The sequence below is a fragment of the Carassius auratus genome, chromosome 30, assembly GCF_003368295.1.
Source record: "Carassius auratus strain Wakin chromosome 30, ASM336829v1, whole genome shotgun sequence".
Taxonomy (NCBI): domain Eukaryota; kingdom Metazoa; phylum Chordata; class Actinopteri; order Cypriniformes; family Cyprinidae; genus Carassius; species Carassius auratus.
The window spans coordinates 28,450,805-28,463,071 of NC_039272.1; positions in this window are offsets into that span (position 1 = coordinate 28,450,805).

Below are 12,267 nucleotides of genomic sequence, written 5' to 3' on the forward strand. Positions count from 1 at the left end.
CCACCTATACACTTTCATTGGATTGCGCCTCGAGCTACGTGTCACGTACATATACAAAAATCGGCTACACATATGTAACACACCAATAGCTACAAAAAAGTCTCTTGGTATGAAATCCGAATCCCAACAGGAAGTCGGTTATTTTGAATTTTCCCCCGCAAATTTGTTGTTGTTTTTGCCATTTTCAGGGGTTGTACTTTAACGAACTCTCCAAGAGATTTATTCAGATCAACACCAAACTTGGTCAGTGTAATCTTAAGCCTTTGTGATGTTAAATTGCAAAGATCTTGATGTTTCATTTAAAGGCGTGTCCATGGCGGCCTGACAAATTTCGATGTTTCGCCATGAAACAGGAAGTTGCTGTAACTCAGACATACAATGTCCAATCTGCCTCAAACTTCACATGTTAGATAAGAATTCTGCCCTTAACAGATCTACATGCCCATATTCAATCATAGTCATAGCGCCACCTGCTGGCAACAGGAAGTGTCATGTTTTACACTGCAAAGAACTACTCCAAGAAATAAGAAGTTGTTGTAACTCAGGCATGAAATGTTCGATATTCCCCAAACTACACATGTTCGATAAGACTCCTGGCCTGAACACATCTGAAGGCCAATAATCCATTATAATGATAGCGCCACCTATTGGCAACAGGAAAATTGACGCATATAAATTACTTTGACATATTCCACTTATATTTACGATTTGAAAATGCATATTTCTCACCTTCACCTTTTTACTAAAGCCACACGATTGCGGTGAGCCCGGGTGCGAGGGCCCGTTCATCGCTGCTTGCAGCTTTAAATTAGGGCCCGAGCACCGATGGTGTGAGGACCCTCTTGGAATTGCTCCGTTTATTATTATTATTATTATTATTATACTTCTCCAAAATGAATCGCATTTTTGAGGGCCTAAACATACTCAAAAAGTCATGAAACTTTGCACACACCTCAGAACTGGCGAAAATTTACATCTGATATGGGTTTCAGAAGTGGGTGTGGCAAAATGGCTCGACAGCGCCACCTATACACGTTCAACGGTGTGCGCCTCGAGCTATGTTTCACGTACATGTATGGAAATCGGTACACATGTGTAACTCTCCAGTACCTACAAAAAAGTCTCTTAGAGCAAAATTCTAAACCCAACAGGAAGTCGGTTATTTTTAATATTATGAGCAAATTTTGTGTCATTTTTGCCATTTCCATGCATTGTATTTTAACGAACTCCTCCTAGAGACTTATTCAGATCAACACCAAGTTTGGTATGCCTAATCTAAAGGCCTTTGCGATGTTAAATTGCGAAGATTTTGAGTTTTCATCGAAGGGCATGTCCGTGGCGGCCTGGCGAATTTCGATGATTCGCCATGAAACAGGAAGTTGCTATAACTCAGACATACAATGACCAATCTGCCCCAAACTTCACATGTTTGATGAGACTCCTGACCTGAACAGATTGACATGCCCATATTCAGTTATAGTCATAGCGCCACCTATTGGCAACAGGAAGTGACATATTTTACACTGCGATGAACTACTCCTAGAAATTTTATGACATCAATGTATTTTATGTGGTCAGTCTAATCTAAAGGCCTGTGCGATGTTAAGTTGTGAAGATCTTGAGTTTTCGTTAAAAGGCGTGTCCATGGCGCCATCACGAAGTTCGATGTCTCGCCATGGGAATAAAAGATGTTATAACTCAGGCATAAAAATGTCCGATCTTCCCCAAACTGCACATATGTGATAAAAGAGTCCTGGCCTGAACACATCTGAAGGCCAAAATTCCATCAGGTGTGGCAAAATGGCTCGATAGCGCCACCTATACACTTTCAACAGAGTGCGCCTCGAGCAATGTTTCACATACATGTACAAAAATCGGTATACACATGTAACACACCAATACCTTCAAAAAAGTCTCTTGGTACGAAATCCGAATCCCAACAGGAAGTCGGTTATTTAGAATTTTCTCTGCAAAATTGGCGTTGTTTTTGCCATTTTCAGGGGTTGTACTTTAACGAACTCCTCCTAGAGATTTATTCAGATCAACACCAAACCTGGTCAGTGTAATCTTAAGCCCTTTGCAATGTTAAATTGCGAAGATCTTTAGATTTCGTTAAAGGGCGTGTCCATGGCGCCCTGACAAATTTCGATGTTTCGCCATGAAAAAGGAAGTTGCTGTAACTCAGACATACAATGTCCAATCTGCCCCAAACTTCACATGTTAGATAAAACTTCTGCCCTTAACAGATCTACTTGCCCACATTCAGTTATAGTCATAGCGCCACCTATTGGCAACAGGAAGTGACATGTTTTACACTGCGACAAAATACTCCTGTAATTTTTTTGAGATTAACATATATTTTGTGGTCAGTCTAATCTAAAGGCCTGTGCAATGTTAACTTTTGGAGATCTTGAGTTTTTGTTAAAGGGCGTTTCCATGGCGCCATGACAAAATTTGATGTCTTGCCACAGCAAGAGAAGTTGTTGTAACTCAAGCATAAAATGTTCAATCTTCCCCAAACTTCACATGTTTGATAAGAGTCCTGGCCTGAACACATCTGAAGGCCAATATTCCATTATAATGATAGCGCCACCTGCAGTCAACGGTAAGATTGGCACATATATGGGATATACTTTGATATATTCCACTTATATTTAGGACATTAAATGCATATTTCTCACTGTTCACCTTTTTACTAAAGCCACTCGCTGGCGGTGAGCCCGGGTGCGAGGGCCCGTTCATCGCTGCTTGCAGCTTTAATTAGGGCTCAAGCCCAAAGGGCGAGAGGCCTATTGTTTTCCTTAGGATTATTTTTTATTATTATTATTATTATTATTATTATTTTTTTCCAACGTCTCGGGGGCTTTTGGGGCCCTTAACGTGCTTAAAAAGTCTTGAAAATTGGCACACAGATTGGAACCTGCGGCCATTAGGGCCGAGCAGAGACTGATACACGGGCGTGGCACAGGGGCTCTACAGCGCCCCCTGGAATATGGAGGGCCATATATCATACATTCTTGCTCGTAGACGAATGAAACTCGGTACACATATAAATCTCATCAATCCAAACAACTTTTGTATTGCATATCATAGGCTCCGCCCAACAGGAAGTTGGCTATTTAGGGTTTAGTATTCAAATTTTTCGTCAAAGTTGTGGGGGCTTTTGGGGTCCTTAACATACTCAAAAACTCTTGAAAATTTGCGCACACTTTGGAATCTGTGGCCTTTAGGAGCCTGCAGAGGCTGGGACCCGGGCGTGGCACAGGGGCTCTACGGCGCCCCCTGGAACACAGTCAGAAATGTTGATGTATAGCTCACACATACTTGCACATATTCTTATGAAACTCAGTACACATATAGATCTCATCGTGCCGAACAACTTTCGTATTGCATGTCATAGGCTCCACCCAACAGGAAGTCAGCTATTTAGAGTTATGTAAAAAGCGCATGCTCTGGAATTTGAAATACTTGTCATAGGTTTTTTTCTCGATTGCCGCCAAACTCTGTCAACATGATCTCAAGACACTGGGGATGAAAAATTGCCAGGGGATTTTTGATATCTCGAACGGTTTGCTCGTGGCGAGGCGTTGAAATTATGGCGAGAAATGAGAAACAGGAAGTGTCTAATACCGTCCACATACATTTCCTGATTTTAATCAAACTTCATCAGATTATTCGTTGTATGATGTCGATCGCATATATGTGACTATTAGGAGTCAAAGTTATAGCGCCACCAAACTGGCAGAAGGAAGTGTGTCATTTTAAAAAATGATTTGAATTCAGCATCTTATTTTTACTCGATTTGCTTCAAACTTCATCAGAATAATGTTAAAACACAGCCGATATAAATCTGCTGGGGGGATATTGATATCTAAAAATATTGTTGCCGTGGCAACATGTCAAACTGCAATACTTCTCAGGTGATTTTGAGGCTTATAACATGCTTAGAATTTCATCAAACTCAGAACACATATCAGTATTTATGATAACTAGACACTGGCAAAAGTTCATAAGAGGGCGTGGAAGAGGCACTCTATAGCGCCACCTTTTGTCAAAAGTGGGGGGGTTAGTTTTAGCTACAGACACCAAACTCGGTACAAAAATTGTTCTCATCAAGACGGACAACTTTCTAATTCACAGTCATTAGCTACGATCAACAGGAAGTCAGCTATTTTGATTTGAATGTGGATTTTTTTTTACATTTAACTGTGAATTAATGCATACTGCTCAGAGGAGAGTAACACTATACACACCAAACTTTGTCTACATGATGCCAAAACATTTTAAACAACTTAAATTGCCAATGGATTTTGGATAGCTTGAACGGTTTTGTAGTGGTGATTTTTTTAAATGACAGTAAAAATGGAATTATTAATTTTCCTGCATTTTTAAATTCCAAACACTTCAAAACCTTTTTTCTTACAGAAAAAAAGTCATTCTGAGTAAATATGGATAGTTTCACGACTTTACAACACTGTATGGATAACAGAAAATTAAAAAACTGTCAGACATCTCATCTCACTCTGTCCCTCTGTTTGAGTGTGTGTGCTTAGACTTCCATTGTCTGAGAGAAATTGCGCCCCTACAGGTGCAATTACCGGAGTTTTAGTTTCTCTTTTAAATCGGTTAAAATACAAATAAATACTTGGATTTAATTCACAATGACAAGCTAAACCAACATATATGATTATTATCAGGTCAGGGCTCATTAATAATTGATGTGTGGTCAGTGATACGTGAGAAACACAAGAGATGAATCACCGCCCTGAGCAGGAGCGTGTGGAATGACGAGCTCAGAAAAAAACAAGTTTATTCTTGTTTTATAGCTATTAAAAATAAAGCATTGCAGCGATATCACACAATTCAGCAATTAGAACACACCAAGAGCTAAATTAAGATGTTTTTGAACTGTTTGTTTTAAAATGAAATATTTGCGGCTGCCTATCTGAAATCACTGCCTCCGATCAGCGCGTACAGTGTCACAAGTTCAAAACTAACGAATTTATTCTTGTTTAAGAGCTTTTTAAAATAAAATATTGCCATAAATGAACCCAATACACCCATTATAACAATACAAGAACTAAATGCAGGTGTTTGTGACCCGTTTAAGTGTGCAAGACTGAAAGCGCGACTGGCAGAATAACATATATCTCTTGAGCTGCAGGATTCTGCCTTTCGTCGTAAGAACGAACACATCATGGACAAGATTATTTCAAAATACATAATAGCTTGGCTAATATTAACGAAAACAGCAACATGAACATAAACTGTTGAGAAATAAATCTGAAGTGGATCTACTGGATTTTAATATTAAGTGACCGCATATACCAGCTGCTTCTGTCTTCAATTTTAATCTATATAAAAAAGGAAACTCATTCATCTATTATTAAATATTAACAGGTTTTATTCAAGCTGTTTAGAATGATTGCAGTAAGCTAATTTTTTTAAATGTAAATCCCCCCCAAAAATATAATAAATAAAAAACATTGGAAAACAATAAATGTTGTACTTTTTTATACATTTTGTATAATTTCATAGTTTATGCATTATAGTTATAAAAACAAATACATTTTGCCAAATACATAGTAATTTTAGGCCTTATCCTTTTCTGACAGTTTTAGGGATTTTTAAAAATCCTAAAAAACCTTATTTGTGCTGCAAATAATAATTTAAAACTCAAAAAGTAAATAGTCAGTTCATGCTTTAAAGTCTTGTCCCAATATTAATAGTCAGTAGTAAGCAGTTTATAAATACAGCTATAAAAAGCTTGTTCTTGGTTTATAAGCACATTTATTAAAAAGGAGAGTAAAGGGTCAGTTATCTTCCTATGAAAAATAAAAAAATAAAAATAAACAAACAACAACACAGATTGATACAGAACTCAGAAATTTTATTGTGGATATATGATAAAATCAGCCTGTAAATTAATTCATACTCCTCCAAGAAGACACAAGAAGTTCACACCAAACTTTTTTAACATGAAGCCAATATACTGAAGATGTTAAATTGCGAATGGGTTTAGGATACCTTAAATGGTGTGGCCATAGCGAATTATTAAAGTAACAAAAAAAAAAAAAAAAATACAACAGTTATTTTACTATATCTTTAAAATTTTTCATTCCAACTCTTCATAATTTTTTATATACGTAGAAGTCATCATTTGAAGGAAGCACAGTAAGTTTCATAGCTTTATTATTTTCAAGAGCCAGCATAAAATTTAAACTATCATAATTTATAAATCAAGCTTGCAATTCTTAGTACAAATAATGGCCACCAGATGGAGCTATAGGATTACTTTTAAATAATTATTGTAGAAACAAGTATGATTTAAATCATTTATAGAAATCTTTCAAAGAAAAATAATATGAATTTTATGTATTTTACTGATAAAATTACCCTCACTTAATTAGAATAACAAGCTGAAGTATTGTGAACTGTATATTAAGAATTATTCTTTATAGGCTTTATGGACAGATACGTTTTGAGTGACTCTTGAAGGTTCAGCATCACATCCTCTTTTACCACTGTTTAAAGAATTAATCTTACAGAACAGATGCGAATGAATTTTGGATAGCTTGAATGGTTTTGTCGTGGTGATTTTTTGAAATAGCAGTGAAAAAGTAACCAGTTAATGTCTTTTATTTTTTTAAAGTGCAGCTTCTAAACACTTCAAAAAAATGTACACATAGAAGACAAGTCATTCTGAGGAAATATGCATAGTTTCATGACTATACAACGCTATATGGATGATAGAAAATTAAAAAAACTATCATACATCTGATGTCACTCTGTCCCTCTGTCACTGTGGGTAATGTGTGTGTGTGTGTTAAGTGAATTAGGTGTGAAACTATCAGGGAGCATTTAGTCTCCAGCGCCAACATTTTACAGAACTGCCACTTTTCTGGAGTCTCAGAATTACAATGTGCCAGGTTCTGAGAGATCTAAGATTCCAAAAAATGATTTAATTAGAATACCATGAAGTATTGTGAAATACTATATATTAAGACTTTATATATAGGCTTTATGAACAGATTAGAGTGACTCGTGAAGGACCAGCACCTCCTCCTCTTGTCCGATGGTTTGAGGAATATATCTTCCAGAATCCGGGATTGAGATTTAGGAGCTCATTTTTATTCCACCTCCTTTCCTGAAAGTCTGCCTTGCAGAATTGACAAAAAATTAATCTTCACATTAATTCCTAATTATCTTTGCAATTATTTTTGTCAGTTCTTCTTGACCTGTTTTTTTCTTCTTCTTTTCTGACCTCATGACCCAGTCAGCATTTTTTGTACAATTGTCAAGTCTTAACTTATCCATTTCTGTATTGCATTTGTGTTTGATATTTATCATGGGTATTTCATAATTTTCGACTTTACAGTTTGAGTTAAAACTCTATTTTAGCGCATTTCATCTGTAAAAGAAAACATGCCTAACAATTCTACACACATGAATATAAGGAGCTTTTCTCTTCTAGCTGTCCTGGACTATTGTATAGCACTCATAAATGATTAAATAAAAAATAATGGTAGTTATTAAGATTGATATGGTTTGGAATTGGTAAAATGTGCTTGGAAAAAAATCACAATAAAACAATGTTTTAATGTTTAAGTTTGGAATATTAACTGACATAAATTAATGCTATATAAATATTGTTCATGTTAACATAATGTTTATAAATGAAATCTTATTGTAAAGTGTTACTAAAGTTATATATATTGTTCTGTGAATGTGATTCTAAAGTCTAGATGATTCGGATTAACCCTTTAACTGCCGTATCCTGTAAAACCTCACTGCCAGAGGGATATTGTGAATGCATGTGCCCGCTGGGCACAGTTTACCTGATGCCACCGGGGTGGCGATGGCATTGGTGGCTTGAGCCCGCCATCGCTGCTTGCAGCTATATTTATTATTATTATTATACTTCTCCAAAATGAATCGCATTTTTGAGGGCCTAAACATACTCAAAAAGTCATGAAACTTTGCACACACCTCAGAACTGGCGAAAATTTACATCTGATATGGGTTTCAGAAGTGGGTGTGGCAAAATGGCTCGACAGCGCCACCTATACACGTTCAACGGTGTGCGCCTCGAGCTATGTTTCACGTACATGTATGAAAATCGGTACACATGTGTAACTCTCCAGCACCTACAAAAAAGTCTCTTAGAACAAAATTCTAAACCCAACAGGAAGTTGGTTATTTTTAATATTATGAGCAAATTTTGTGTCATTTTTGCCATTTCCATGCGTTGTATTTTAACGAACTCCTCCTACAGACTTATTCAGATCAACACCAAGTTTGGTATGCCTAATCTAAAGGCCTTTGCGATGTTAAATTGCGAAGATTTTGAGTTTTCGTCGAAGGGCGTGTCAGTGGCGGCCTGGCGAATTTCGATGATTCGCCATGAAAAATGAAGTTGCTATAACTCAGACATACAATGTCCAAACTGCCCCAAACTTCACATGGTTGATAAGACTCTGAAACTGAATAGATTGACATGCCCATATTTAGTTATATTCATAGCGCCACCTATTGGCAACAGGAAGTGTCATATTTTACGCTGCGAAGAACTACTCCTAGAAATTTTATGACATCAATGTCTTTTTTGTGTTCAGTCTAATCTAAAGGCCTGTACGATGTTAAATTGTGAAGATCTTGAGTTTTCGTTAAAGGGCGTGTCCATGGCGTCATGTCAAAGTTCGATGTCTCGCCATGGGAGTAGAAGTTGTTGTAACTCAGGCATAAAATATCAGATCTTGCCCAAACTTCACATGTGTGATAAGAGTACTGACCTGCACACATCTGGAGGCTAATATTCCATTGGGTGTGGCAAAATGGCTCGATAGCGCCACCTATACCTTTTCAATGGAGTGCGCCTCGAGCTACATGTCATGTACATGTACGAAAATCGGTAAACATATGTAACACACCAATAGCTACAAAAAAGTCTCTTGGTACGAAATCCGAATCCCAACAGGAAGTCGGTTATTTTTAATTTTCCCTGCAAAATTGGTGTTGTTTTTGTCATTTTCAGGGGTTGTATTTTAACGAACTCCTCCTAGAGATTTATTCAGATCAACACCAAACTTGGTCAGTGTAATCTAAAGCCCTTTGCGATGTTAAATTGCGAAGGAATTGAGGTTTCGTTAAAGGGCGTGTCCATGGCGGCCTGACAAATTTCGATGATTCGCCATGAAAAATGATGGTGCCATAACTCAGACATACAATGTCCAATCTGCCCCAAACTTCACATGTTTGATAAGACTCTTGACCTGAACAGATCTACATGCCAATATTCAGTTATAGTCATAGCGCCACCTATTGGCAACAGGAAGTGACATATTTTACACTGTGACAAACTACTCCTAGAAATTTTATGACATTAATGTCTTTTTTGTGGTCAGTCTAATCTAAAGACCTGTGTGATGTTTAGTTGTGAAGATCTTGAGTTTTTGTTAAAAGGTGTGTCCATGGCGCCATGACGAAGTTCGATGTCTCGCCATGGGAATAAAAGATGTTATAACTCAGGCATAAAATGTCCGATCTTGCCCAAACTTCACATGTGTGATAAGGGTCCTGGCTTGAACACATCTGAAGGCCAATATTCCATTATAACGATAGCGCCACCTGCTGGCAACAGGAAGATTGGCACACTTATGGAATAAACTTTGATATATTGCACTTATGTTTATGAGTTTAAATGCATATTTCTCAACGTTCACCTTTTTACTAAAGCCACACGATGGCGGTGAGCCCGGGTGCGAGGGCCCGTTCATCGCTGCTTGCAGCTTTAATTATTCTTCTTCTTCTTCTTCTCCCGAATGAATCGCATTTTTGAAGGCTTTAACATGCTCAAAAAGTCAAGAAACTTTGCACACGCGTCAAACCTGGTGAAAATTTTCGTCTAATATAGGATTCAGAAGAGGGTGTGGCAAAATGGCTCGACAGCGCCACCTATACCAAGAAAATCAACAGCCTTCCAGCTATGTTTCACGTACATGCACGAAAATTGGCACACATATGTAACATACCAATACCTACAAAAAAGACTCTTGGAGCGAAATTCTAAACCCAGCAGGAAGTCGGTTATTTTTAATATTATGAGCATATTTTGTGTAATTTTGGTCATTTCCATGTGTTGTATTTTAACGAACTTCTCCTAGAGAGTTCTTCAAATCAACACCAAATTTGGTATGCCTAATCTAAAGGCCTTTGCGATGTTAAATTGCGAAGATCTTGAGTTTTCGTTAAAGGGCGTGTCCGTGGCGGCCTGGCGAATTTCGATGATTCGCCATGAAAAATGAAGTTGCTATAACTCACACATACAATGTCCAATCTGCCCCAAACTTCACATGTTTGATGAGACTACGAACCTGAACAGATTGACATGCCCATATTCAGTTATAGTCATAGCGCCACCTATTGGCAACAGTAAGTGACATATTTTACGCTGCGACAAACTACTCCTAGAAATTTTATGACATCAATGTCTTTTTTGTGGTCAGTCTAATCTAAAGGCCTGTGCCATGTTCAGTTGTGAAGATCTTGAGTTTTCGTTAAAAGGCGTGTCCACGGCACCATGGCGAAGTTCGATGTCTCGCCATGTGAATAAAAGATGTTATAACTCAGGCATAAAATATCCGATCTTCCCCAAACTTCACATGTGTGATAAGAGTCCTGGCCTGAACAGATCTGAAGGCCAATATTCCACCGAGTGTGGCAGAATGGCTCTATAGCGCCACCTATACACTTTAAACGGAGTGCGCCTCGAGCTATGTTTCATGTACATGTACAAAAATTGGTACACACATGTAACACTCCAATACCTACAAAAAAGTCTCTTGGTACGAAATCCGGATCCCAACAGGAAGTCGGTTATTTTGAATTTTCCCTTCAAAATTGGTGTTGTTTTTGCCATTTTCAGGGGTTGTACTTTAACAAACTCCTCCTAGAGATTTATTCAGATCAACACCAAACTTGGTCAGTGTAATCTTAAGCCTTTTGCGATCTTAAATTGCGAAGATCTTGAGGTTTCGTTAAAGGGCGTGTCCATGGCGGCCTGACAAATTTCGATGTTTTGCCATGAAATAGGATGTTGTTGTAACTCAGGCATAAAATGTCCAATCCTCCCCAAACCTCACATGTTCGATAAAAGTCCTGCCCTGAACACATCTGAAGGCCAATATTCCATTATAATGATAGCGCCACCTGCTGGCAACAGGAAGATTGGCACATATATGGAATAAACATTGATAAATTCTACTTATATTTATGAGTTTAAAACGCATATTTCTCACCATTCACCTATTAACTAAAGCCACTCGCTGTCGGTGAGCCCGGGTGCGAGGGCCCGTTCATCGCTGCTTGCAGCTTTAATTATTATTATTCTTCTTCTCCAAAATGAATCGCATTTTTGAGGGCCTAAACATGCTCGAAAAGTCATGAAACTTTGCACACACCTCAGAACTGGCGAAAATTTACGTCTGATATGGGTTTCAGAAGTGGGTGTGGCAAAATGGCTCAACAGCGCCACCTATACACGTTCAACGGTGTGCGCCTCGAGCTACGTTTCATGTACATGTATGAAAATCAGTATACACATGTAACTCTCCAATACCTACAAAAAAGTCTCTTGGAGCAAAATCCGAAACCCAACAGGAAGTCGGTTATTTCTAATATTATGAGCAAATTTTGTGTCATTTTTGTTATTTCCATGCGTTGTATTTTAACGAACTCCTCCTAGAGATTAATTCAGATCAACACCAAATTTGGTATGCCTAATCTAAAGGCCTTTGCGATGTTAAATTGCGAAGCTTTTGAGTTTTCGTTAAAGGGCCTGTGTGTGGCGGCCTGGCGAATTTCGATGATTCGCCATGAAACAGGAAGTTGCTATAACTCAGACATACAATGACCAATCTGCCCCAAACTTCACATGTTTGATGAGACTCCTGTCCTGAACAGTTTGACATGACCATATTCAGTTATAGTCATAGCGCCACCTATTGGCAACAGGAAGTGACATATTTTACGCTGCGACAAACTACTCCTAGAAATTTTTGACATCAATGTCTTTTTTGTCGTCAGTCTAATCTAAAGGCCTGTACGATGTTAAATTGAGAAGATCTTGAGTTTTCGTTAAAGGGCGTGTCCATGGCGCCATGTCAAAGTTCGATGTCTCGCCATGGGAGTAGAAGTTGTTGTAACTCAGTCATAAAATATCAGATCTTGCCCAAACTTCAAATGTTTGATAAGAGTACTGACCTGAAC